This window comes from Sceloporus undulatus, chromosome 5 (genome assembly GCF_019175285.1).
Source record: "Sceloporus undulatus isolate JIND9_A2432 ecotype Alabama chromosome 5, SceUnd_v1.1, whole genome shotgun sequence".
In the NCBI taxonomy this organism is placed as follows: domain Eukaryota; kingdom Metazoa; phylum Chordata; class Lepidosauria; order Squamata; family Phrynosomatidae; genus Sceloporus; species Sceloporus undulatus.
Window position 1 is genome coordinate 140187595 of NC_056526.1, and position 26418 is coordinate 140214012.

General features: G+C 39.5%; 1 protein-coding gene across 3 annotated transcripts in view; it reads left to right on the plus strand.

The window, feature by feature from the left end:
• The window catches only part of FSTL5 (follistatin like 5), a 420360-nt gene that overhangs the window by 42562 nt on the left and 351380 nt on the right, over positions 1-26418 (plus strand). The window lies entirely within an intron of this gene.

Consider the following 26418-nt stretch of genomic DNA (forward strand, 5'->3'; position numbering starts at 1 on the left):
TGGTGAGGCAATGTGATAGATGGCCCAGACAAGGACAAGGCACTGGTGCTGATGCATAGTCAACCAGGCCAACAGTCTAGATGGCTTCTCTTCATTGTCAAGCCAGTGCATGTGCCACTCACACCATTGATCCAGAGCAGCTCTGGAGCAGAATACTCTGGACTGTACCTGGATATTTTTGGCTGGTGCAAATGCACCCACAATGATTCTCTGCAATGTATATTTTGACTACCTTTCTTCTGTGATTTTATCATCAACAGTATGTAAAAGGCATGTTAATATGATCAAGATGGAAAATATTTGTGCCACATTCATACTTCTAACTGTGTTTGAGACGTGTGTGTGCGCATGCATGCTTAGGATCCTGATACTAAAAGAAAAATAACTTTTTCTTAAAAAAATTACAAAGTCTAGAATAACATATATTTAACTTCAATATTTAATTCCAATAATTCTGTGGCAGATAGAAGTCTATTTTAAAAAAAACCTGGGGTTCCTGTTAGACTCTTTGTTTAAATTAATGATAATCTGTTCAACCAACCTTTCATTGTGTTCTCCCCCCCCCTTTTATTCCAATTAGGAAAATACAATGCGATGTGTGAGAATCTGACACAACAGCATAGTCTATACAAATTGCCCAGAGGCAAAAATAAAATGCCAATATTGAACATTATTTATTGGGACAAGCAAATAATATTGAAATCTTTGTGAAGCTTTGTGCAGATCTTAGACTTGACTCAACCTGAAATAGCATGCATTTCTTTTAAATAACTTTAAAAAAACCCAATGCAATTTCTTTTCTTATGTGAGGGAAACAAACAACTTTTAACAGAAATATTATTTTCTTTTAAATGTCTCAGGAGATGCAACTTGCATTTTCAAGCTGGAAGATTTTTTCTCTCTTCTAACCAGGAGGGAAAAACCAGGTTGTTTTAAAAAGTTTATTTTCCTTCAGAGACAAAGGTCCTCATGAGGATCTTACATGCATTTGCATTAATAGCTGCATATATTCAATGATCATAGGAAAATTAGGAAAATAGTGCTTTGAAAGGAACTGGATAATTTCTCAGGTTAACTTTATGTCTTGTTTTCTTTAATTCAGTAGGGTGTAGATTTAAGTGCATCTTCTAATCGCTCAGTATAGATTTACCCATTTTGATTTTTTAACCTAGGTTAAAAAATATGGGTCATCCAAAGGATTCCTTCATTCACTTCTTCCTTCTCTTTGCAGCATGTCTAGCATTATGTCTAAATACTGTTTTTTAAAAATTGGCTTATATATTCTAGTTAAAACTAATTTTTATTAGAACTGACCTTAGTGCAGACATAATGCTAACTAATGTTAAATGGGAAAGGGGGAAATTCATAGGGAAGATAAAAGGGAACCTTTGGGGCACCTATGATAAGTAAGTCCCATCAGTTAACTATTTACAGTACCTGTTTGTGGGCTAAGAATATCCTGGAAAGGTATAGGAATTAGAGCCCCTGATACCTTTCACTTTCTAAAAAAGTTCAAATGGCAGGATGGAAGAACTTATATTGGAGACCCAGTGCTCTCTCTCTCTTTCTGTGTGTGGATGCTTTTCAGGAAAAAGGCTACTGAAAGAACAGTTTTTCCACATTACAATTAGGTTGACCCACAAGATGCAATCCTAAAGCTAGTTTCCAGCGAGTAGTAGGATTTACCTCTAAGTAAATATGCATAAGATTTATTTATTTATTTATTTCAGGGATGTCACCTTTTTAGGCATGCTGGACGTTTGCTGTAGCATAAAAATCCTCACCTAGTGGAAGAACAGCATAAGTAAAGGAGGCAAAATTCTCAGAGCAAAACTTGAGATGTTGCCATAGAAAAGACCCTTTTATGGGACTGTTCTGTCTGTGCTTAATGCATTGCTATCATTTCCTCTACCAGCTGCAGAAAAGGTCTAGAGAATCCTTGATAGTGATTTATCTACTTTTTACTTTCCCCAAAGTGCAAAAGTAATTAACTTCAGTCATAAGAGTTATTTACCATATATACTCGACTATAAGTCAACCTCGTCTTTAAGTCAAGGCCAGGCTCCAAAATTATGGATTTTGATATGACCTGTGGAAAGGTTGAGGGTAAAATTTAGGGTTATATAACAAAGGATCTCAAAAGGATGTAGGAAAGGAAGATAATGTTAAAGAACTTTTAAAATTTTTAGAAGGTGTAACTGTTTGTGGATGGATGAGAGAGTAAAGTTGGGTGTTAGTGCTTCCAGGACAGATTGCACTCTTGCCTTTCACCAGGGGATGGTTCCTTTTTAAAATAAAAGTTAAAGTACAGTACTTACATTGATCTGTGGATAAGTCCACTCAGGTTTTTTGGGTCATTTTTCTTTACCAAAAGTTCTAGTCTTAAACATGAGTATATACAGTAATTGACTGAATAGCTGCTCTTTCCCATTGTCCTCCATATAAATCAGTGTTATTGCTTCTAAAATATCTATTTACTTTTATGTAGTCAACATCATAAACCATCGTTATACATCAGGTAAAATTGTTTCTGCAAAATGTAGAAATCACCATCCCCTTAGTCATTGCAACTGTGTTATCCCTTATTGGTTAATTACTCTTTTGCTCTGTAATGCAAAATAGTAAGTCACAGACAGTGAATTTTCTTATAATGGCATGGTATTCAAAGTCTTGTCCAAAGTTTTGTACACTTTTTTCATTGTTTTGATCAAGTTGGAGGTAAAGGTAAGTAATCTGACAGGAATATTGCTTACCTTGGAAGTAGCCAATAAATTTCTGCAGAACCAGTAGATCTAGCAGGTCCTGTCATGCAAAAGACCAAACTACAATTTGTTTTCCACAACTTTTGTTCAGATTCTTTTCTACCCCTTTGACTTTGTCCTCTATCCTTTGTTTAAGGATTGGCAGCTGAGAAAACAACCAGGACAATCCAAGCAGAGGCATAACAATAAGCGAGATTTTTAAAAAGAAAAGACAGCACCAAACCACTGTGAAGTGTAGTTTTGTGAGACATGTAGCCTTCTCTGTCAGAGAGCTCTGGTATCACAATAAACTACAATTGCCAGGATTCCCTAGCACAGAGCCTAGGCAGTAAAGCAGTCTCAAACTAGATTATTTATGCAGTGTGTGTTGGACCCCAGTTTAACACTGGGTATTAATACTGGGTATTAACTAATGGGTATTAATTAATGGGTAAATACAGTTAAGCCCTGTATTTTGCTCCTTCACTACAAATGTACTCTGTTTTAAGTTGAGCTGTTTTTTATAATCTTGATCCATAAACTCTGTCAGCCACAAATATCAGCTGACTTCTGATTCATATAGGGTTTTAATATGAAAACTGAATTATGTTGACTAACATGCTCAGAATAGTATCCTTGATTCTTGCAAGGGAATCTGATTTAATAACAAGTACCTTTCAATAAGAAATGGATATTGTTCTTGCTGGAACTTGTAAAAATAATGTGTGTTTTTTTTTAAAAAAACAACAACAACTGTCCCTTGCCTGAGGAAACCATTCCATTTACTATGTCATTTCCACTTGAAGAATAGCATAGTGTGCAGGTACTAGAATAAGTAACTTTCAAGTGTACATGGAGCAATCTAGAAATAAAGTTCATGTCTTCAGGAGTCTTTTTTCCCCTTTCTTTTCAAATGTTAACCTTTATTTCATGAAGAAAATAGTTTTATACTGAGAACTAGCAACTATATATAATTCTTCTTGAATATTATTGTTTGTCATATGTTGTACTAGCATTCTTGAACAAAAGTTTTGGGTTTTTCCTGCATGGATATCATTAATTTATAATATTTATGGCTTGTTTCTGTATGACTGTCTGAGGAGAACTTAATTAGATCCTGTTGGTCAGTTGGTTGATCCCTGGGATGCATACTTTCAGCTGAGCATCCACCCTGCATCACACAAATTCCTTGTAGTCCACAAGGATTTAATCCAAGTTTATGTCCTTCTTTTCAGACTCTCAACATCCCCACAAGCCTTTACAAAATAAGTGTTGGTAGAGAGTTCAAAATGATAACTTCCACAGGTGATCCACAATTCCTTATCTCTCCTCTGCTGTCTTGGCCTTTGTGTCAATATGGATAAATCCTTCCTGAAACCAACACAGGGTGTCATCTTCATAGTGCCTGCCTGTTATCACTAAAGCCATTCTTCATCTTGACAAAGTGTGCCCCCTTGTCACCATGGCCCATATTGTTGCCCATCTGAAAACCATTTCATACAACATTGTTATGACATACAACATTGTTATACATGGCCTAAGCCATGGCAATGCTTCCCCTAGCTTGCCTTCACCTGAGGAAAATGAAGTTGTGGCTTTTTTGAGTGGAGGATACAAAGGATATAGACATGAGACTGCACCCTCGAGATGCCTCACTAGTAGGGTGGGGAGGCCATTGCTACAATACAAAGCACATGGGAATGGACCCCAAATTAAAAGCAGCTCCACATAAACACACTGGAGCTTCAGAACATTCAAGGCTTTCCACCTCCTACTGAGAGGTGAAGTAGTAAAAGTGGATTTGGACAATATGGCAGTGGTGCGGTATATAAACAAGTGTCATCAATGACATATTTGTCTAGTATCCATCCATATGGTGGGGACTCAAAACACCATGGCTGAACATCTTGACAGATTGGATTCAATTACCCACTAGTGGATGCTACACCCATGGATTCAGGAAAAGTTATTCAACAGATGGGGCATTCTCCAGGTAAGTATGTTTGCAACTCCCAGCAATACACAGTTACTTCACTTTTGCAGCAGGAAGGGTATAGAGAAGGGCTCTAAAGGAAATGCCTACTGTTCAGATGGTTGGTGATGTTCCTCTTCCCTTTCCCTTTGTTCCCATTCCTGACTCAGTTGCTTTATGAAATGCTGGAACAATTGCATCCTCCTAACCATCTGGTTGCCCAGACAGGATTGGTTGTCACTCCTTCTTCAGTAATTTCTCAAAGATTACATGCTACACTTGTGGGGAGACCTGATCTCAAAGGACAATGGCTCTGCTGTCCATCCACTCAGCATGGAGAATAGATGTCAACCAGTACTAGACTGAATCAGAGGCATGCTACAGGGTTACAAGAACCCCTTATCCAGAACTATTGACTTGATACAGAGTGCAAGAGATTATGCATTTTTTGTCTGAGCCATCTTATCATTCTCCTGATATGCCTCCTTCATGCATAATTGCTAATCCATACCCATATGTATGATGCAGCAAGATCACGAAGAAGGCTTTTTACCTGTAAATGATGTTCTTTGAGTGGTCATCTGTGCATTCACAGAATCTGCCCTTCCTCCCCTCTGTCATAATTGGTTGATTCCTGTCCTATACCACTGTGTCACCCTAAGGGAACTTAGGGGGAACATACTTGTGCAGGTTCATTGGCAAGGAGGAGTGATGCTACTGCCACAATTCTCAGCTATCTAGAAGATTCTGAACATTGCCTCTTACATTGTTGTGGAGAGTGAAGAGTTACAGTGAACATCATTCACCAGTGATCTTTTTATTTCTATATTTCATAACTAAAATTACATGAATAGATACCCAAGATTACCCATGATGGGTATTTATTCATTTAAATTCAAATTGTAACAATTATCCTTTTGATGCCTTGCTTTTTGCTTCACAAAAATGTCAGTTTATGGATAGAGAGTTAATAGAATAAGATTGTCCCAAATCTGTTGTATGAAAAACTAACAATTCTGTCTGCATAGCTGATAGATAAGATAGCTAATACCATGCTCAACAGCAGGCTCTCTGGTCACACTTTAATAGTATGGTTGACTTAACCATATTCCTCCCCCCCCTTAAAGGTAGGTTTCAAAGCTGTGCTTCTTCCTCCTCTTTCAATGACATGTGTATATCAATAAGTCATACTAGAGCAGCGGTTCCCAACCTTTGTTGGGCCACAACCCCCATTCCGGGCGAAAGTCCCGCCTGCGACCTCCCTCATTGGTTGGGAGATGAGGAAGGGGCAGGACTTTTGACTACCTACAAGCCCCAGCAGGCTTTGCGGCCGGATGTCCCGCCCCTTCCCAGCCTCCCAACCAATCAGGGAGGCCACCGGGGAAGAAGGGGTGGGACTTCCGGTCACAAAGGCCGCTGGGGCTTGTAGTCCCGGCTCTTTTGCCTTCTCCTCGCGGGTGCCTTCGAAGGCACTGCAGACAGAAGGGGAGGGAAAGAGGTGACCCCGGCCCTCTCGCCTTCTCCTCGCGGGTGCCTTCGAGGGCACCCGTGGGGAGAAGGGGAGGGGAGGAGGCGACCCCAGCCCTCTCGACTTCTCCTCCCGGGTGCCTTCGAGGGCACCCGCAGTGAGAAGGGAAGGGGAAGAGGCAACCCTGGCCCTCTCGCCTTCTCCTCCCGGGTGCCTTTGAGGGCACCTGTGGGGGGGAGGGGAGGAGGCGACCCCGGCCCTCTCGCCTTCTCCTTGCGGGTGCCTTTGGGAACACCCGCAAGGAGAAGGGAAGGGGAGGGGGTGACCCCGGCCCTTTCTCCTTGCAGGTACTGGTGCTAGCGTCAGCACCCGCAGGTAAAAAGGGAGGAGGGGGAGGCAGGGGGGAATCCCAACCTGGTGACCCCCAAGAAAGGGTTGTGTGACCCCCAGGCTGGGAAGCCCTGTACTAGAGAATAAGCTGGATATGATTTCATAAAAAATATATATTCTTAACATCAAGCACATTAAGGTCTCATCTGCACTACAGAGATAATGCAGTTTGGCACTGCTTTAACTGCCATGACTCAATGCTGTGGTATTCTAGGACTTGTAGTTTTATCAGCTATTTAGCCTTCACTGTCAAAAGCTCTGGTGCCACAACAAACTAAAAATTCCAGGATTCCATAGGGTGAAGCTATTACAGTTAAAGTGGTGTCATACTAAGTTATTTCTTCAGTGCAAATACACTCTAGGAGACAAGCATTGCTACTGAATCCACAACAGATACAGGCAGCAGCCGCACTGGAGAAATAATCTGGTTAGACACTATTTTAATTTCCATGGCTCAGTGCTATTGAATTCTGGGATTTGTAATTTTATGATCTATTGAGCCTTCTCTGTCAGAAAGCTCTGGTGCCACAACAAACTACAGTTTCCAGGATTCCACAGTGCTGAACCATGGCAGTTAAACTGGTGTCAAAGTAGATTATTTCTTCAGTGAGGATGCAGCCACAATCAATCACTTTTGTAATGGTATGAGTATGTATTCATTTAGGTTCAAATTAAAAATAAACATGGATCATTTGTACTTGAAGAATCTCAGGCTAACAGCTCTGGTATGGTCTTTAAAATCTGAAGTTATGAAAGAGTGCTAAGTGTTAACTTTGAATTTGGTTTCATAAAAGTGCTACATCATTTCTTGAGAATCCTATCTCTTCTTGCTGCTCTTGTCTGGGTCCTTACTGCTACATATTTTGTATATATAGTTAACCAAGTATAACTAATAAATTATTGATGTGGTTGTTCATTGATATCAAAACATAGCTGCATAATGATGTGTTAACTGCTAATTTGAGCTGATAATTATAGTTCTTATATCTAAACTTATGTTCTCTATTCATTGAAACAAAATAATAAGGAAAAAGTATTAAAATAAAATCTGCATGCTCCCATGAAACCCAAAAGAGGAATTAACTTCATGGCACTGGAAATATACTGTGAAAAAGTGACCCATAATGAAGGTGGTAATTTTTATAAATAAATCTTGGCATTTTATCAATGCTTTAAATGTCTGCAATAAATCTTTCTGTCACAATGCTATATTACTGTTACTGTGTAAAACTTGCACTTCACTTCCCATCTCCTAAAACTGAGTTATAAGCTCACACTGGAATCCATGAAAAGTACTTCTTTTCAGATCAACATTGTGGGGTCACCTTCCAAATGGGTAGAAACTCAGTGTCACAGACAAATGACACTTGTATTTGAGTAACAAAAGAAGTTTAAAACTTGACATTAGCAGGATTTTTCTTCCTGAATTGTAAAGATGAGAGCAATCCTTCTAGTGGGTGGGTGGGGGAAAGTGTCCTGCATGCTTGCATTGGACAGAGGTGCATGTGTGCTTATGAATGTGAAAGTGTTCCTCTCCTCCTGCATCCTGACTAGTTGTTTAGTTGTTTTCACAGGGGGCACAAATGTGGACCCTTATGGGGAAATGAAGTGTCTGGTTTCCAAGCCCTCACTCCCTATTTTGGCATTTACTGGTTTCTGGGATACATGAATGTCTCTCGAGGGCCATCCCCTCCCCATCCATTTCCATCTTGGACACTCACCTGATGGGGTTAGGATTGCTCTGGAAACAATTAGGGGAATATAGCCTATCAAAGCTGCAATCCTATACCCACTTAACTGAAACCAAACCTCTTTGATCTAAGTGGGATTTGTTACCAGGAAGGTATATTTAGTATTACACTGTTAACTATTTAAGGCAGCATCTGAACTGCAGAAAAAATCCAGTTTGACACTGCTTGAACTACCATGGCTCAATGCTGTTGAAATCTGGGAATTCTAGTTTGTTTTGGCACCAGAACACTGTGACAGAGTACTCCACCACATGCATCTGAGGAAGTAGACTTAAGTCTACGAAAGCTCGTGCTGCCAACTTCTGTCTTTCAGTTAGTCTCAACAATGCTACAAGATCTCTCTGCACACTCCTTTTTACTCATTCCATAATCTGAAAGAATTGGGACAATCATTGAATTAAAAATGGCATATGCCAAATCTCAGTACAACAGGTATCAATTGTATCGATTGTCTGTGATTTCAAAACATTTTCTCCTTTTATCTTGTTGTGTCCTTGTTCACAATTATGGGTTTTGAGGATTGGTTCATAACAGAAATGGGAATACATTACTGGTATACCCAGGGGGTCAATTTGGAGGGGTTAAAAATGGAAAGACAAGTTTCCAAGGCATCAGAACATTCCCAGTACACCAATTAAACAGTGAATAAAACAAATATATGACAATAGATCAACAAAACAGACCTCTTTGAAAACATCACAAGTGTGTTGGGAACTAAAATCAATATAATAGTAATCACTGTAGGGAATGCAGCAAAAATGACAGATATTCACTTAAAAATGAAGTGCATATGATAAATGAATATGGATTATTTCACATGCATGTATTCCTCAAGAAGCTTAGAAGCTCCAAGATCTGTTTATTTTAAAGCACAGTAACTTTAGCAGCTTAAACCAAATCTTAAATTTCTCACTCTGAAGGGTTCTTTCTTAAAGTGAGACACCATGAAAAAAGTGTCTCAGAGACAACATGTACATAGTTTTTGACTTTATCAAAGGTTTTAGGTACATCCTAGTACACAGTGTCTACTGATCACCCATCCGCATGTTTGTTGACACTCCGGAAGGTAAAATCTATAAATTTTGCCACATTTTTTCATGATCTAAAGATACATTGATTCACTTTGTCCAATGACACATATTATTGTATTGTAATCCTGAGTTTATTCTCCACATCAATATCATCATCAGTATCATAAAGACAGGTAAGTCATCATATGTCCTACATTGTCCATTACTATTCACCATCCTATCTCTCTGTTTCCAAACACCTGTCCAAAAAAAAAGTGCACATGACATCCAGCAATGAACTGAATAGCTCTCTTACTGTTGCTGGATTTTGGATGTAAGCATTGTAGTTGTTGATTAGCAAACTGGGAAGATGGAGGTTATCAGATCAATAAAAGGAAAGGATAACTGCCCAAAATACAGGACATAGGTTTCACGTGGTCCTACCAGCCCCTGTGCCTGCCCAAAATTAGTTTAGGGTGTTTTTTTTACCCTAAACTCTCCCCTCAAGTGAGCCAAAGACACTGTCCTGGCCTCCTTCCCTTCATGCTCAACTTTCTAGTCTACTTAATTGCTTTCATGCTTTGATATTTTAGTTGGGCCACTTGGGCCACTAGTGCTCTCAACTCATGCTTGTAGTGAGATAGGAAGTTTTGATAGATCTTATCTAGGTTATGCAAAACATTATGAAGATTCCTGCACAGTACAGAGACATTACTGGAGCACTGTCACAAGAGAACAATTTCTCATTGCTATAGTTACGCAGGAAAGGAGATGAGTAATAGAAACCAAAGTGTCTATTTGCACTGAGACCCTAGGAATGTACAGTAGTTCCCAACCTTCAGCCCCCAGATGTTGAACTCCTAGAACAAAAACCAGCATAACCACTGGAAGGGATCCTTGATATTGTAGCCTAACATCTGAAAGTACACAGGTTGGGAACTACTGATGGCCTAGGATATCTGGTACAGCATAAAAGTAGTTTCCAGTATGGACTGAGAGACTTAAATGTTGTTGACCGAAATATGGTGTCTGACTGCTCTTAGAAGTACTTTCATTCATGCTATCAGTGAATCCCAAAGGTGTCAATTTGAGATGGGAGTGAGTGGGAGAGCTGAAGGAGATGGTACAAAGTACAGAAGCTTTATCTAATAAAAGAACCTTTGCTCTCCAAAAATAACTTTGTGTGGCTGCACCTGTACATACAGCAGATGCTGCAGGAAGGGCACAGTTTGATGGCCAGAGGTATTCTGTAGCTCTGTCACCCATTTGGGAACCCTCTTTTCATCATCACTTGAACCCACCCTTCCACTCTCAGTGCAATGTGAGCTCTGCTGGTCATTTTGGAGCCAGGAAGGAATTTTCTCTCCTTTTCCAAGGGTCTTTTTTGTCTACCCTATACTGTATCTGGGGGACTTTGTCAATTGTCTCGGGTGGTGTCTATAAATATGTTGTCATTGGCAGGTTATGAGGGGGAATATTAGACTTTAGTGTACACCTTGGCACCTTTTTGGTGAAGGGTTGGGCTGTGGAACAACATCCATAGGCTGGGGGGAATGGGAGGTAGGGAAACTGAGGGCAGTGCTCTCAGTTTACCTTTCACTAAAATGGGGAGTCAGCTGCAGAGCAACCAGTAATATTGGATTAACCTTAAGTTCAGGTATTTTGCCCAGGGGAAGGCTGGGGAGGTTGCTGCAGGATTACACCTGGTCATCAGCTGGACTTGCATCAGGGTGTCTCCCCCCACTCCATTTTGTTGCCTGTCTCCAGATCCAGTTTAAACAGGTTTTAAGTCACACTTCCTCAGCCTCAGAGGATGACAATGGCAAACCCCCTCTGAAGAAACTTGCCAAGAAAACCTGAAGATATGGTCGCCATAAGTCAGAAATGACTTGAAGGCAAACAACACACACACAGGTCAAAAAGTGGTCCTTGTTTAATCCAATGTCTTGTGTTTGGCCTCATTATTTTGTGGTTGGTCATCAATCTAGATTTATAAACTTTAAACTGTAAGTAAATTCCATGTTCTGAAAAATCATCACACTATTTCTAAAATTGATCATGATCATATCACTACCAAGTTTCATTTTTGAAAAATAAGCATGCAACCTTCATTCATGTAATATACCAGAAAGGCTCAGACTTAATAAAAAAATACTGTCTTAATTTTCTATTCTAGTTTCTGAAATGTCACATGAAGGGCAATATAATTTTGAAATATAAGCTCTCATCAAATATTATACCTGAATGAGACAATGTTTTACTGATGTTTTGTTCAGTGCTGCTCTAAAAGGCAGATATTAATGATCAATATTCATAATGTGTGTCTGTTTTCTCCCAATAGTACCTTATCAACCTGTTGAAGACAAAAAGTGTAAACAACAATTTGGCCCTACAAAATTTTCAAGCTACCTCTTGGTTAATCAATGCGGGTGGGGAACACATGATTTCCCCCCATTATTTCAAGCAGCAACTGAAACTACATGTCTGCTTTGTGAAGTGATAATTGCTAATGAAGTTTCTATATAGTTGGGTTTTATTTTTCTAATTGTTCTCGTTTCCTGACATTTATTCTAATTTTCCCCCTGCTTTTTTTCAGGCTGCTAAGAACATTTTGCTACATTTATCTTGATAAGATCTGACAGTTTTTCATAGAAGTGAAGAAAAGGAAAGCAGCAGAGATAATGTGATTTAAAGTAAAAGAAAATTATACTTAAAATACTGTGTCTCAGAGTGAGATTTTAAGCATATAATTCACATTAATAGTTTGGCAGCTATACAGCAGTGTTGTATAGCTGCCAAGTTCCACCTATGTGAGAAGAGGGATGTGAGAACATGTCTGCTTCAGGAAATAGCAATTGTTTCTGGAGACTTTGGAAATGAGAACTTGGCCTAGTTTTAGGAGGGAAAAATGCATTTCCAGTCCTCTGCATGTTTGCTCAGGGGTAATTAACAGCTGAAGACCTATGCAGACTTATATGGGAGTGTGTATGTGGTGACCCAGGGGAGCACCTTAACACCATATGTTTTACAGAATATTAAACTGGTATCAGAGAAATCTTTGGCATTTGCAGATGCACATGTACTTTTAAATTGCATTCCTGCAATTTGAAATTTAATCTGATGGTCAGTGTGGGTTAGATACCCACCTGTCCCCATGAATCATGGCAGAGAACAGAAACAGATTAAAATACAATATATAGTATCAGTTAAAATACATAAATCAGTTAAAACACATAACATCTGTTTAAAAGAATACACAAAACAAATACACATTAAAACAATCATCCATATTTTAAAATGTATAATTTAAAAATAATCTGGATAGGCCTGCAAGAACAGACTGCTCTTTAATGCTGTTTTAAATTCAGACAGCATATTCACCTGTCAAATCTCTTCTCATAGGTCATTCAGTCTAGGCACAGCTGAAGAAAAAGGTGACAATTACCAATCTAGTCCTGTTTGACTGGAGTAACTTTTCCCCAGGAGACAGTAGTGTATGAGACACATTATATGGGGAGAGGTGATTCTGTAGGTACCCAGGACCCAAACCATTTAGCTCTTTAAAGATAATAACCAACACTTTGTACCTTGCCTGGAAACTAATTGGTAACCAGTGGAGTAATCTTAATATTGATGTAATATGATCACTTCTAGATGTACGAGTAAACCCTCTGGCTGTCATGTTTTGGCTCAGCCATTGAACATCCCTGGGGGACCTTGGGCAAGTCACACTCTTTCCACCTCACAGGAAGGCAAAGGGATCTCCTTTTCAACAAATCATGCCAATAAAACTTCACCTGAGTGTCTCCATAAGTAAAAAATTACTTGAAGGCACACAACAACAAACCTTGTAATAGAAACAACCTTTGAGACTGGCTTGGCTTTCTCCTTTAAGGCTAGGGGCTTTGAAGATAGGGTCAACATGTTCAGGATTTCTGCAAATAGACTAGCTAGGAACAAGATAGATAGATTAGCTTGCCTCTGGGGTCAGGGATAGCTTGCCCTTGACTTACTGGAGAGGAGATAAGATTGCACCTGTTTCAGCACATACCACACTAAGCAGACCTGCTGCAGATCAGAATTAATTAATTAATTAGTCCTTAGTTTATCCATACATTTTGTATATCTGTCTCCTCATTCTGGACAAATCTGTGTGACCTTAAAAAAGTGAGGGCTTCAAGGATAATTGCTGAATAACTTCTTGGTCGTTGTATGAAGGAGAAGAACCTAGATTCATTATATGATTTGGTTGCTTTTTGCTCTACTTAGCAGTACCATTGCAAACTGTGAGCTGGTTATGTGTGTAATGATGTCGCTTATGAAACTGCTCCAGATAAAAGGGCATGCTGAGGTCAGACTGCTAAGTAAACTAGCTTTCTTATTTTTGTACTAACACAGAGGAAAGGACAGTAACAACAATCCACAAATTCCAAAATACATTGCATATTTATGCTGAATATATTTTCATTTATGTGTGATATGATTTAATATTTTGAATTTTTTCTGCAATAAATTACCATGTAAGTATCATATATAGGTTTCTTATAAAATTAATGTTATAATTTTATTGTTCTAGAAGCTAAATGAGGTTTAGATCAGTGATTCCCAAAGTGGTTGGTAAGCCCCACTGTGGGTGGTGCAAGGATCCAAGGGGGCAGTGAGGGAAAAGGAGGCAGGAGGGAGGCTTCAGTTGGAGTACTGACCCACAAGAAAGACAAAGGGGGGCAGTGGCATTTAGGACCTCCTGCTGCTTTCTTTCATCAGAGTGGCTGAGGGAAGAGGTAGCAGAAGAAAAAATAATGCTTTTGTGGGAGAGGGTACACTTGAAGCTATGTGAGGAAGACATGTATCTGGGAAAGGAGTATCTGTGCTCAGTTTGTTGAGCGTCCTTCATCTTGGAGTGACCCTTATAGTTAAAATCTCTCCCTTACCTCATCCACACCAGTCTCCAGTTCAGAGCCTGTGGTCTCTGTAAACCCCCTACATACACATCAGCTGCACCATTCTCTGCCTTGACAAAGGATTGAGGGTCCCTCCTTACTGCAGAGAAGCTGAGAGCAGCAGCCAAGGAGCTGGTTGAAGAACAACTGAGAGGCTTCTTGTCTGCACTGGCCTTTGCCACAAGGCTGGCACAGGTGAGAGGCTTCTCAGTCACTGCTCATCCCACTGCGCAGTTGATGTTTCCATTATTACTGGATGCAAAGGGAGCAGTGCTTGATAAACTGGCTGAGGAGCAATTGAGAGGCTCTTGTCTACATTGGTCTTTGCTGTAAGGTTGTTAGAAGCAAGAAACTTCTTGGTCTATGCTCAGCCAGCTGCTTGGTTGCTACTCCCAAGGTGACTGGGTGCAAAAGGAGCTGCTATCAAGATTGGTTGTTCTTAATTTGCAGTAGAACAGTAGACCTAATATCAAAAGATACACACTGGGGGGAAGGGGTTACTACAATTGTCACCCAAGAGGAAAGGGGGCAGTTGCCTGAAAAAGCTTAAGGAATACTGGTTTAGATTCTAATGGATGCTCATGAAGTATAAAGTTCTACCAGTATGCATATTCGGGTGATATATCTTGTTCCTTTTCCCACAGTTGTGCAATGGCGGTAGACTGGAGAAGTGGTGGAAGAGTTTAATCTCATTGCTTCTAATTGCCATTGTGCAGCTGAAAGAAAGATTAAATGTTAAGGCAGTACTGGATACTTCTTTGCATAATGCCCTAGACAATATTCATAAGCCTCAGGAGGATTCTGGTCTAAAACTTATCTTGAATAGCAATTAGGTTGCAAACTTTTTGTCATTTGAATGAATGAATGAGATTTTATTTATATACCGCCATTCTTTCGATCACGGCAGTTTACAAGATACTAATAAAATACAATACAGTATGAAACAAATAGAAATTAAAACAGCAAAAATTCCTCATATTAACCATACAATACAATACATTTACCTGGAATTAAACCTCTTTCAAAACAATAGGCCTTTTTGTTAGTCAAACATAGGATTACAATGTTAGGCATGCAATGCCCTGAAATGTGAGAAGACATGCTCAGTGTCAGGGCTTGTGTTTGTGCTGACCACCACTAGCTAACTGGCAGGGTCCCAGGCACTTAACGAGCACCACTGGGACTCCTGCCATCTTGGGGATACTTTTATGAACTGCCATTGTAACTTAAATGGGAGGTACTATTTAAAATTTGTAATAAGGTAGCTCTGAAGAATAGCATTGCCATGTGGCTTTGTGGAAGATAAAATAATGGCTTGGTTAAATACCCATCTATGTAGAAGGAGGAATCATAGTGGAAAGTGCAATTCCTCATACCTGAAGCTAATTCTGGAAAAGGAATAGTAAAGCTTTTCACTAACTTTTCCATCCTGGCCAGGGACCTTATGTGAAAGAGTGAGCAAATGAGAGTAATCTAGGTAAATTACTTCCAAGAACTGAAAGACAACATAAAAGTAGAAGATGCCCACAGCTCCTTTTAACTTTAGTTCTTATAAGAGCAAATGAGTTTAACTGCAGTTGGAATATATAATTCCTTGAGGGGCTACTTGGAACCTGCTCATTAGGTGTCTTCACCTTAGGCATAAACGGCAGAGGAATTGGCATGCATATCTATTTTTGTTGTGAGCTTTTGCATATATAAGTTTAGGTGTAATGAATCATTTGCTTTAAAGCATATTTTGCCTTCCTTATTACTTTCTCTTAAATTGAAAAGGAGATTGTACTATAGAGAATGAATTCTGTCAGGAGTAAATAGGGGGATGTGCAGACCAGCATCTTTGGCTGGCCTGTGGGTGGAGTCAGGGCATGGCGTCTATACGATGCATGCTCCGTCTCTGTCCCCAGGTTGGTGTGATGCTGTGCAGCACACCACATGGTGCATGGCACCACGGCGCTTCTCTGGTGCTGTGATTAGATGACACAGCACCAAACGAGTGCTGTAAATCAGTGGCGCATATGCCTACAGTGCTCTTTCAAGGCACAAAAAGGAGCTTTTTTATGGCTCCTTTTTGCACCATGGAAAATCAGGCCCACAGCGTGCAGTTGCCGTGGCCCTGATCTAATGAAGTGGAGGTGCCTGTAGGCCGCCCCTTCAGGGGTGGTCTGCACAGCCCATAGGTTGCTTTTAATTGGCTGCAGATGCTCTGGTTAAAATGAAAATGTGTGTTTGTTAGGAGGGGGATATCCTGTAAAACCACATATGTGACTCCATGATGGAAATAGAAAGCCCTGAATGTTCCCAACATCCATGGGGGGGGGGGGGAGCCAAGTATGTTCAGTTTCTCCTCTTTCTTTCACCACCTTATTTCATTGTAGTGTCATTCAAATTTGTGTCTAATTTTAGATTTTTTAGATTAGTATCTATAACTCTCTTCTCTGCTGCTATAGGACACAGGACTCAAATTAGGGATACAAATCTTTGCTTATTTCTGTCTCACATGCAAGAACACATAATTTCAAAAGTTTTCTCCTTGGTGGGTGAGATTATAGGAGCTTTTGTGCTTTTTTAAAATGTGTATTTGATTATCTTTTTTGGTGCAAACATTTTGTCTCAGTAAAAACATTAATTGCAAGAATACACTTTCTATTACTATGTACAAATATATTGTTTTCTGTGCAAAAAAATTTTTGTATAATAATTTTTATGCTAAGCAACTTTTTTCACAAAAAAAAGTCCTGAAATGTGGCCAACCATCTCTAAAGGGGCATCACAATATGTTGACTTTTTATCAAAATTGTTGACTTTTTATCCTGAGAGGCACACACAGATTAATATGATTATAAGGGAATTTTAATATTAGCTCAAATGAGAGTTGTAATATGGCTGTGGTAACAGGCAGTCCAGGATAGCAACCCAAATATATACCAGGTCCAGAGAACTCCAGAGAAAATGCCAAATTAGTTTTAATTTATTAAGGGAATGAGCAACATACACACAAAAACACATACACTCTCTCATACACACACAACCACACAAGAGTGAAGAATCAAAGGTGTGAGAGGTTAATAGATCTGAGGCGTTGCTAATGGCAATACTTACCAATGATGAGGCTTGCCTCTACTTGAAGGAACAGAAACTGACTCAGTAACAACACTGGCTGTTGAGGGAATCTAGATACAAGCCAACAGCATGGCTGCCTCCTTGCCAACTAAAATTCAAAGAACAGGGGACTGGTGCCAATTTATATGAGGGCAGATATCAAGGACTTGAAAGGATTCACTGTTTGCTGAATTGTTTTCCAGGAAGGAACATTAGATGGGAATTGCAGTAGATGTGTCCATGATTGTTTGGATAAAAGACTGATGGCTACAGCAAATGTTCTCAGACCAAAAGCTGAGAGTTGTAAATCAGAAAGAAACTCTGCTAGAACATGGTCACATAGCCCGAAAAACCCACAAAAAACTTTGGAGATATATGTTATTACTTAAGACAAAGGACAAACTTACACCTTAGCAAGAGAGATCTTTGTTTTTACAAGTACCTGTTAACTAGGGAAGTCCATTATAATACTGAATGGCTATTTGTATCCCACTGTGCTTGCTCAGAGGTCAAGATGATATGCCCAGTTTTAATTACATGGCTGAGCACCTTGTTCTGATATCAGAGCAAATCATTTGCACCAATGTCAGTTGTGCTGAGCAACCTATGAATTTTCCTAGACAATCCTGAGCAAATGGTGATTTTTAAAAAAAGTTTTAAAGGTGGTATACCTAGGGTTCAGGAGAGGGAGGATGCATATGAGTTCCATTCTGTACCAAGAGATTATAGAATGGACATTTTCCTTACAAAACAGTAGTTTGAATCCATGTCTATTATGTTCAGCCAGCAGCATATCACTGCTGCATGATGATAATGGCAGTATATCTATCCCATCCTAAAAAGGATTGAGTATATATGGAGACTGCTATCCTGACCCTGATCCTTGGAAGAGAATCCCCTTGATTTTAATGTTCCTGGTTTCCAGAGAATTGTGCTTTGCATTGCAATTTATAGAACCTGGAATAAAGAAAGATTATATTTTTCCTCCTACTAAAGCTTTTCAATGCACTTAAATCAGGTTTTTTTAAAGTGCCAGGTTAGATATATTGCAAGTAGCTCAAAGCTCATAATATGCCAGAATAGCAATTTGTGTGGTCAGCCATCCAGAATCTTTTCTCATCACAAGCCCATTGGAAAATTTTCTCCCCTTTTCATCTGCTGTGTATTGAAAAGTCTCGATTGAATGCAGCCTGCCTGACACAAAAGAGAAGCTTCTTTTCAGTTCTGGTGTGCTGTGCATTGCTACACCTCACTGGTCTGGGCTGACATTGGATGATGGAATGTAACATGATGCAACACGGTGCTATTCCTCTGATATTACTTTGGCTATACCGCTCAAGATTTCATCCTTTACACTCATTCTTCTCATGGTCTCTGTGAATCACACAAATGGGTGTTCCTGCACCTGCACAGAGCATATTCAGAAACTTCTAGAGTGATTACAAGCATTTTGGTGGTAGCCCTGCCCACTTTCTAACTGCCTTGACTCTCTTCCCACCTAAACCCTCATTTTGTTTTTGTCCACTGGAGCAGCAGCATCTGAGGAAAACTTCAGAGGGTTAGGGTTAGGGATGGGATCGGGCTTGAATGGCCTTGAACAGGAGTTATCGCACAGAAAATGTGGAGTTTGTTTCAGAGTGACCACAAGCAGTCCCCCAGAGACACTTAGCTAGTCAATTTTGAGGGACAGAAGCTTTCCATATCTCAAAATCAGCTGGCTAAGCATGGCTGAGGGATGTTCCAGATCCAGACCTCATGCTTTGGGCCAAACTTACCTTTGTTGCTGTTTGCTTAATAAAGTTGTGGCCTTTTCCTCCATTTTCTGGTCTTGGTCTTCTTTGGCGTCTTCCCTCCACATCAACGTATTTTGCCAGAAACTAGCAGGTGAAGGAGGGCCATATGTACAAACAGGAACCTGCATCTCACCCAAATATGGTCTTTACCTGAGTCCTTAGAGTATCATGCCCAAGTTACATAAGCTGATAATGACTTCAGATGGGGTAGAAAGACATTATCAAATATATCTTTTGAATTCCTCATCTTAGCCCAGGAGAATTCCTGAGTTTCTTCTGTTTTCTGTGGAAAATCTTAAGACACATGTGTAACTGATACCAACTGCTCAAAAGACAAATGTATTTACTGTATTTTATATGAAGAATTACTCCATATTGTTTAATGTCGGTCTGGAAAGCTTTACTTCTTTCTTTCTTTCTTTCTTTCTTTTTTAAATTAAAGACGTATTCTTATCCAGGCATGCACAGCACAATGGCTTTAATAAAAATAAAATAAAAATAAAACTCAGCTCAAACAGTGCTACAATGTAAGCCAGAATTGCTGCTAAAAATATCAAGAGCAACTGCAGCTAAAACCCAAGAACAATCTGAAGTGATATACAAAATTAAAAGCATTAAAACTGTCCAATTATAGTCCCGTAGTTTAACACTACCCATTGCCAATCTCAATTGTTTAGAGAGATCTGTTTGATAGGAAAGAGGTTTGAACTAGGTTCCCTTTGACAGGAAAGAGGCTTCAACTAGGTTAAAAATGGCTTTTGTTATGAAGTTATCTCCAGCTGTTTTGATATACTCTTAAAAGTGTATAAAGGCACTGAAATTGCCTTTAGTAGTGTTATTATGCTCAACTGGAAGACCTTGGTTAGCAAATGCCATAGTAAAATAGCATTATTGTTAGCTTTGGTAGGAGGGGAAAAAAGGTTAGCTTGCAGCAGTGGAAATTCAGGTACATGCCAGCAGGATAATCTGCTTCTAATTTATTTTCTCTTCTTCCCTGCTGTTGCAGCTGCAGTTCATATAATGATCAGTGCAACTACAAATGACTAAAATCTTTTTGATATGATTACCAAGCCCAGAAAAACTATAACAACATATTCATGTTATTCACAGATTCACTTGTGAATAGATTGGTTGCTCCTGAATTGCAGCTATTAGGGTCCAGATAAGGCTCCTTTAACCTGTCTCACATACAGAAATTTAGAACAAAGTTTTCTTAGTCTGAACTGAAATGATGTAAAAACTGTATCGGTTGATATTCCACTTGTGTAGTTGGATAGAAATCTGCCAAAAAAAGAATATTTGAACATATTTTACACTGCAAATCTGCATTTATCTACTCAGAACTGAGTTGCACTGAATTCCCTGAAGCATATTCCTAGGTAAGTAGGCATTGGTCTGAAGCATAAATTATTACTTGTTCAAATAAGAAAGTTAACAATTTGATAAGAAATGGACAGTATACAGCCTTTCCAGTAGTCTAAGTATGGCCATCCAGAGCTTTACAGTGTGTGAGCCCATAAGCTAAAAATAGCCATTTGTAAGTATCTCCTGTTTCTGCTGTTTTCATAAGAAGATCAGGTCAAGACATTGTGTTGCCTAATTTGAAAGACAAGATGGTGTCTCCTCCCTGTTTCATTTACAAAACCCAGCAGGACTGGCAACTGAATAGTACTTTAACACTGGCAATGGGGTAGTTCTATATCCTGCCCTGAGGTGCCAGCCTAGTTTAAGCAGTACAAGACAGATTGTGTGGCACAATACACAACTCTAATGGAACATCACAGCTTGGAAGTTGCCAGTACTGCCCTCCCTGCTTTTGAACACCTGCTTCACGTAGGTTGAAAACACACTGCAGAAATAATCTGGTTTGAGACCACTTTAACTGCCTTAGCTCTGGGAAGTGTAGTTTTGTGAGACATTTAACTCTGTCAGAGAGCTCTGGTGCAACAATAAACTACAATTCCCTAGCACTGAACCTGGGCAGTTAAAACAGCCTCAGACTGGATTATTTCTGCAGTGTATTTTGGACCTCAGTCTCAAGTTACATCTGGCCTTGTTTGTTTGGATTACAAGGATAAAGGGAGTTGACAACAACTTAACAGGCTATTTGTTAACAGTGGGTTGTATGGTAGAGTCTGTACAGTCTGTTTTAAGCTGTACCAAATATTTGTGCAGTTAGTTATCAGGTGGCATAATAATGCAGACAGAATAACCTTAGTATGCCTATGGATTTCTTCACATTACTCAGTTTCAAAATCTCACTACAAAATTGTGTGTATGTGTTTTGATAACAGCAAGATAGCTCTTGTACACATTCAGAAAATCTTGTATACCTCTCTCAGTAAAAACAGTCTATTTAGAGACAAGTTTGAGACAATCTGAGTTATTTTATTGTCATTTCACATTTATGGCATAATAGTACATGATAAAGAACGGTACATTGTCTGGATAGACTTCTTAACTAAACAACAAGCTGTTATAACAGATGCTGGTTGGTGTGAGAACTTGAAGAGGTTTGAGCCACAAGTTCCAAAATCTCAAATCAATTTTTGGATAATCTTTATTGAGTTATTTAAAGCACCTAGACTTTGCTTTCCTAATACTCTCAAAGCAGCCTACAATGTCAAATAGCATCAAACCCACAAAAATCTCAAAGCAGAATAATTGTTGGTTTTATTTCCTGCCATTGTCAAGTCATCTGCATTTCAGAGTTGCACTCATGTAGTACCATATGTGTGCTTAAGTATGACTTTAGTATGATTATCTGAACGTGACTAGATTATGGAGTTTATCGCATGTCTTAATAAATCAGTTTACTTCTATGCAGCTTAAATCTTAATTTGAGTGACATCCTGATATTATATCAAGGTTTTTGGTGCCTAATTTGTCACCTGAATACATCCTGGGTCTATCCCCACTTCCAGGAGTGCTTCGGTGACTATTTTCTTAACTCAGAAAACCTCCAGATCCAAAAAGAACTGTGAGGAGCACTCCTGGAAATGGGAATGGACCCTGGATGTATTAATTAAGTGGCAAAAACCTTGCAATAATATCAGGGTGCACCCAAATTAAAATTTAAGCTGGGTAGAGGTAAATCGATTTATTCAGACATGTGATAAGCTCCTCAGTTAGTTTCTGGGGGAGAGCTGCACTTCCAAACTCTTGTTTTAGCAACATCAGTATTTTTATAGAATGGACTTGTCAATCAAAGTATAAAATGCATAGAAATTAAACTAGAAGAATGCAATATGATGTCAGTTAGTGCTTGAATGAGGAATAATACTCTCATGGTTGCCTGGATACAAATAATGTGTGTGTCATAGAGGAAGGCAAATGTAAATGAATGAGCAAATGACTTGTCAACTTTAGCTTCAGAGTGTGATAAGGGCAAGGGAAACTGCTGGTAAGACGGATGACTTGCAAGATTCATCAGTGCACTTTGTACATCTTTGGACAGTTAGCCTTTCTATGGATCTTGATTCATTTCGGTTTTTTCTCATTGTAATCCTGTATTGTTAAAGCTCAGATAAAATCCCAATATAAATTTTCACAATAAAATACCAAGTTAAGTAAAACATACTGAATGCTCATTTCTATTTAAAGGTTTAACCCTGTGTGCCAAACACAGCCCTACTGTTATTAATTGTTTCTAGAGTACATTGAAGCAAAGCACTTGTTGACGCTCTAACTGAAGTGAATTGGTGGATCAACCTTTGGGGACACTCTTTCTTTGTTTTTAAAGTCTTTTTTTTCCTTACTCAGTGGGCCTCAGTGTAGTCCACAAGACTTTTTTTCTTTACTCAGTGAGCCTCAGTGTAGTCCACAAAACCAACATTAAAACAATCAATAAATGCTGAACAGTAAAACAAACAAACAAACAAACAAAAAACAAAAAACAAACAGTAAAAGTGTGTGTTTGGGGGGGGGGTTTAACCAAAATCTTTATAAGACAGTAGACAATTCATTTACACCATGGACTAATTCATTTACACCATGTTTTAAAATCAATTTTGAGATCTCATCTAAAAAAAAAACTTTAGGTAGAGATACATATTTCTTCAGAGAAGACATTCTGAAACCTTGGTGCTGGAATCAGAAAATGTTTGCTTAATAATAATAATAATAATAAATTTTATTTGTGTTTCCCCACCTCTCCCTTTTGGATTGAAGTGGGGTTACAGACTATTAAAACCAATACAAACAGTGTCATAGAAATCCAATAAAAATCCAATAATACAAAAATTACAGTAAAACTCTATACAGAATCATACAATCAACCAACATTCATATCTAGGGTAAGGCAGAGAATCAGTGGTGTCCAAAATACAACTTCATTCTTCAGGGGGGGAGGCTTGGCAAAAGAGAAAGGTTTTAAGTCTCTTTTTGAATGTTTCCAGGGGTGTCATGAGACGGAGCTCCTCGGGAAGACTATTCCACATCCGCTATACAGAAGGCCATCTGGGATGTGGACACATATTTGGAAGATGATGTTTCCATTAAATTCTTCCCAGATGTTCTGAATGTGTGGGGCGGATTATATGGGGAGATGCGGTCCCTCAAGTAACTTGGGCCTAAGCCATGTAGGGTTTTATAGGTAATAACCAACACCTTGTATTGTGCTTGGAAGCAAATAGGCAGCCAGTGCAGATCTTTCAGAATAGGTGTTATATGGTCAAACCTAGATGCGCCGGTGACCAATCTGGCTGCCATGTTTTGTACTAGCTGAAGCTTCCAGGCTTGGTACAAGGGTTGCCCCATGTAGAGCGTGTTACAGAAATCTAAGCGAGAGGTTACCAGAGCATGTACCACAGTTTCAAGGTCCCTTTGGCCCAGGTAGGGTCGCAGTTGGTGTATCACCTCATCTGCTAGATTTCAGACAACATAGGATGAACAAGAGATGCCTACCTAGGCTCCTACAAAAGGAAGCAATTGATGAGATATCCTGGTCCCAGATAATAGTAATATGATCTGGTCCAAGACATTATGGTAGAGCAGAGCAATTTGGGCAATTGCAAAAAGAATGATGAAGCTTTGGTGCTTCATATATTTTGGACTATGATTTGCACCATTCTTTACCATTGGCTATGCAGGCTAAACCTTCTGTGATTTGAAGCCTAAAACATGAAATACAAAAAGTGCTGTAATCTTGTTTTATAGATTGTAATCTGAATTTTCAATTGTTTCTTGGAGCCAGTGATACACAGAGCCCCTGTTGTTAAGAGTCTTTGTCATTCCAGAAGGTGGACTACAATATTCTGGGCAAACTGAAACTTCCAAAGATCTTAAATAAACATAATTCTGGAGTAGTTATTTATTTTTTTGGGGTGGGGGGCTGTCAGGTGATGCTGATGCAAAAACACAGAATTCAGTGGAAAGACTGCTTGCTTTACTGTGTAAATGAGCTAGTGTATTACCTTTGAAAGGGGTGAAAGAATATTCAGTACTCATTACTTCCAAACTACAGCTCCTATTTTCACTCATCATTGGCTGCATGGGCACATATGGTAGCTGATATCCAGTTCCATTTGGAGGGTCACACATTCCTCATTCCAGTTGTAAAACCCTTCTACATCTATGATGAAGGTTAGCCATCTCTGAACAAATGCATGGTCTTAACCCTACAGATACTGAGACAGTGAAGGAAAATGATTTGATTTTTATAAGTGGAAATTTAGGCTGCATCCACACTGTATTATTATTATTAACCTTTATTTATAAAGCGCTGTAAATTTACACAGCGCTGTACATACAATCTTTTTAATTGGACGGTTCCCTGCCTCAGGCTTACAATCTAAAAAGGCATGACACAAAAGGAGAAGGGAAAGGTGGTGGGGAAGGGGCCTCTCTAGTAGGATAATACATATAAAACACATGGCAATACAGGAAATGATTCAGTAAAACAGACAACAAAAGAACATCAAATGGCAAGTGGCAGTTATGCAATGCCTGGGAACGCTTCTCTGAACAGGATGGTCTTCAGCTCCGTTTTGAAGCTGGTTAAAGAAGTGATGGCTCTTGCTTGTGGGGGAAGAAGGTTCCAGGAGTGAGGGGCAGCGAGTGAAAAGGGGCGAATCCGGGATGGGGCAGAGGAAATCCTGGGCTGAGACAGCAGACCTTGACTACTAGAACGGAGGGCCCTAGTGGGAAGGTGAGGAGAAATAAGGTCTGATAAGTAAGGAGGGGCCAGCCCATGGAGGGCTTTAAACGTCGACAGCAGGAGCTTATACTGAATACGGAAAGGGAGGGCGAGCCAGTGAAGGGATTCCAACACAGGAGAGATGTGGTCAGAGCGGTGGGCGGAAGTGATAATGCATGCAGCTGAATGCTGGACAGAAATTAAAGGACGGAGGTGAGAAAGAGGAAGCCCAGCCAGGAGGATGTTACAGTAATCAAGTCGTGAGATCACTAGGGCATGGACCAGGATCTTGGCAGTAGAGGCAGAGAGATATGGTCGGATTTTGGCAATGCTGTATAAAATGAATCTACAAGCCTTGGCTGTGGTTTGGATCTGAGGGATACACGACAGAGAAGAATCAAAGATAAAACCAAGACTGCGGGCTTGCTGGACTGGTTGAATAGAAATGTTGTCCACAGACAGAAAAGGAGTGTTGAAGGGTGGACTTAGGAGGAAAGACAAAAAGCTCCGTTTTGGACATGTTGAGCTTCAAACGCCGATGGCACATCCACTGCGAGACAGCCGTGAGACAAGACGAAACTTGCTGTTCAAGCCTGTAGAAATGAGCCAGACTGACACCACTTTAAGTGTCATGGAATTATGGGAATTGTAGTTTTGTGAAACAGTCACAGAATACCATAGCATTGAACCATGGAAATTAACATGGTGTCAAACTGCATTATTTCTTTATTCTGGAAGAAAATAAAATCAAATCAAAGGTAACTAAGGAAACAGAGCATTACAAATAACAGGGAAGTGGGAGTTCTTGGGGGAAAATCTGGGAGATTAGTCCATGGATATTCATCAGCCCACACACATTTGCACTATAAGGGAAAGCTGGGAGTTTGCTTTGTTTCCATCATGACATTACAGCTCATTCTTATTTTGTGCACATTTACCTGGAGATAGGTCTCATGGTCTTCACTGAGCTTTTTCCTTAGAACTGCTGCTTTAGAATAGCAACATAAGAAAATCATCTTTGTATGTACCTGTTTTTGCTTAATTTATCAAATCCTAATGAATTCAGTACTACTTGCCAACAGTGAAGGATCGGTTATGTCATTTGTATTTGTCAACTG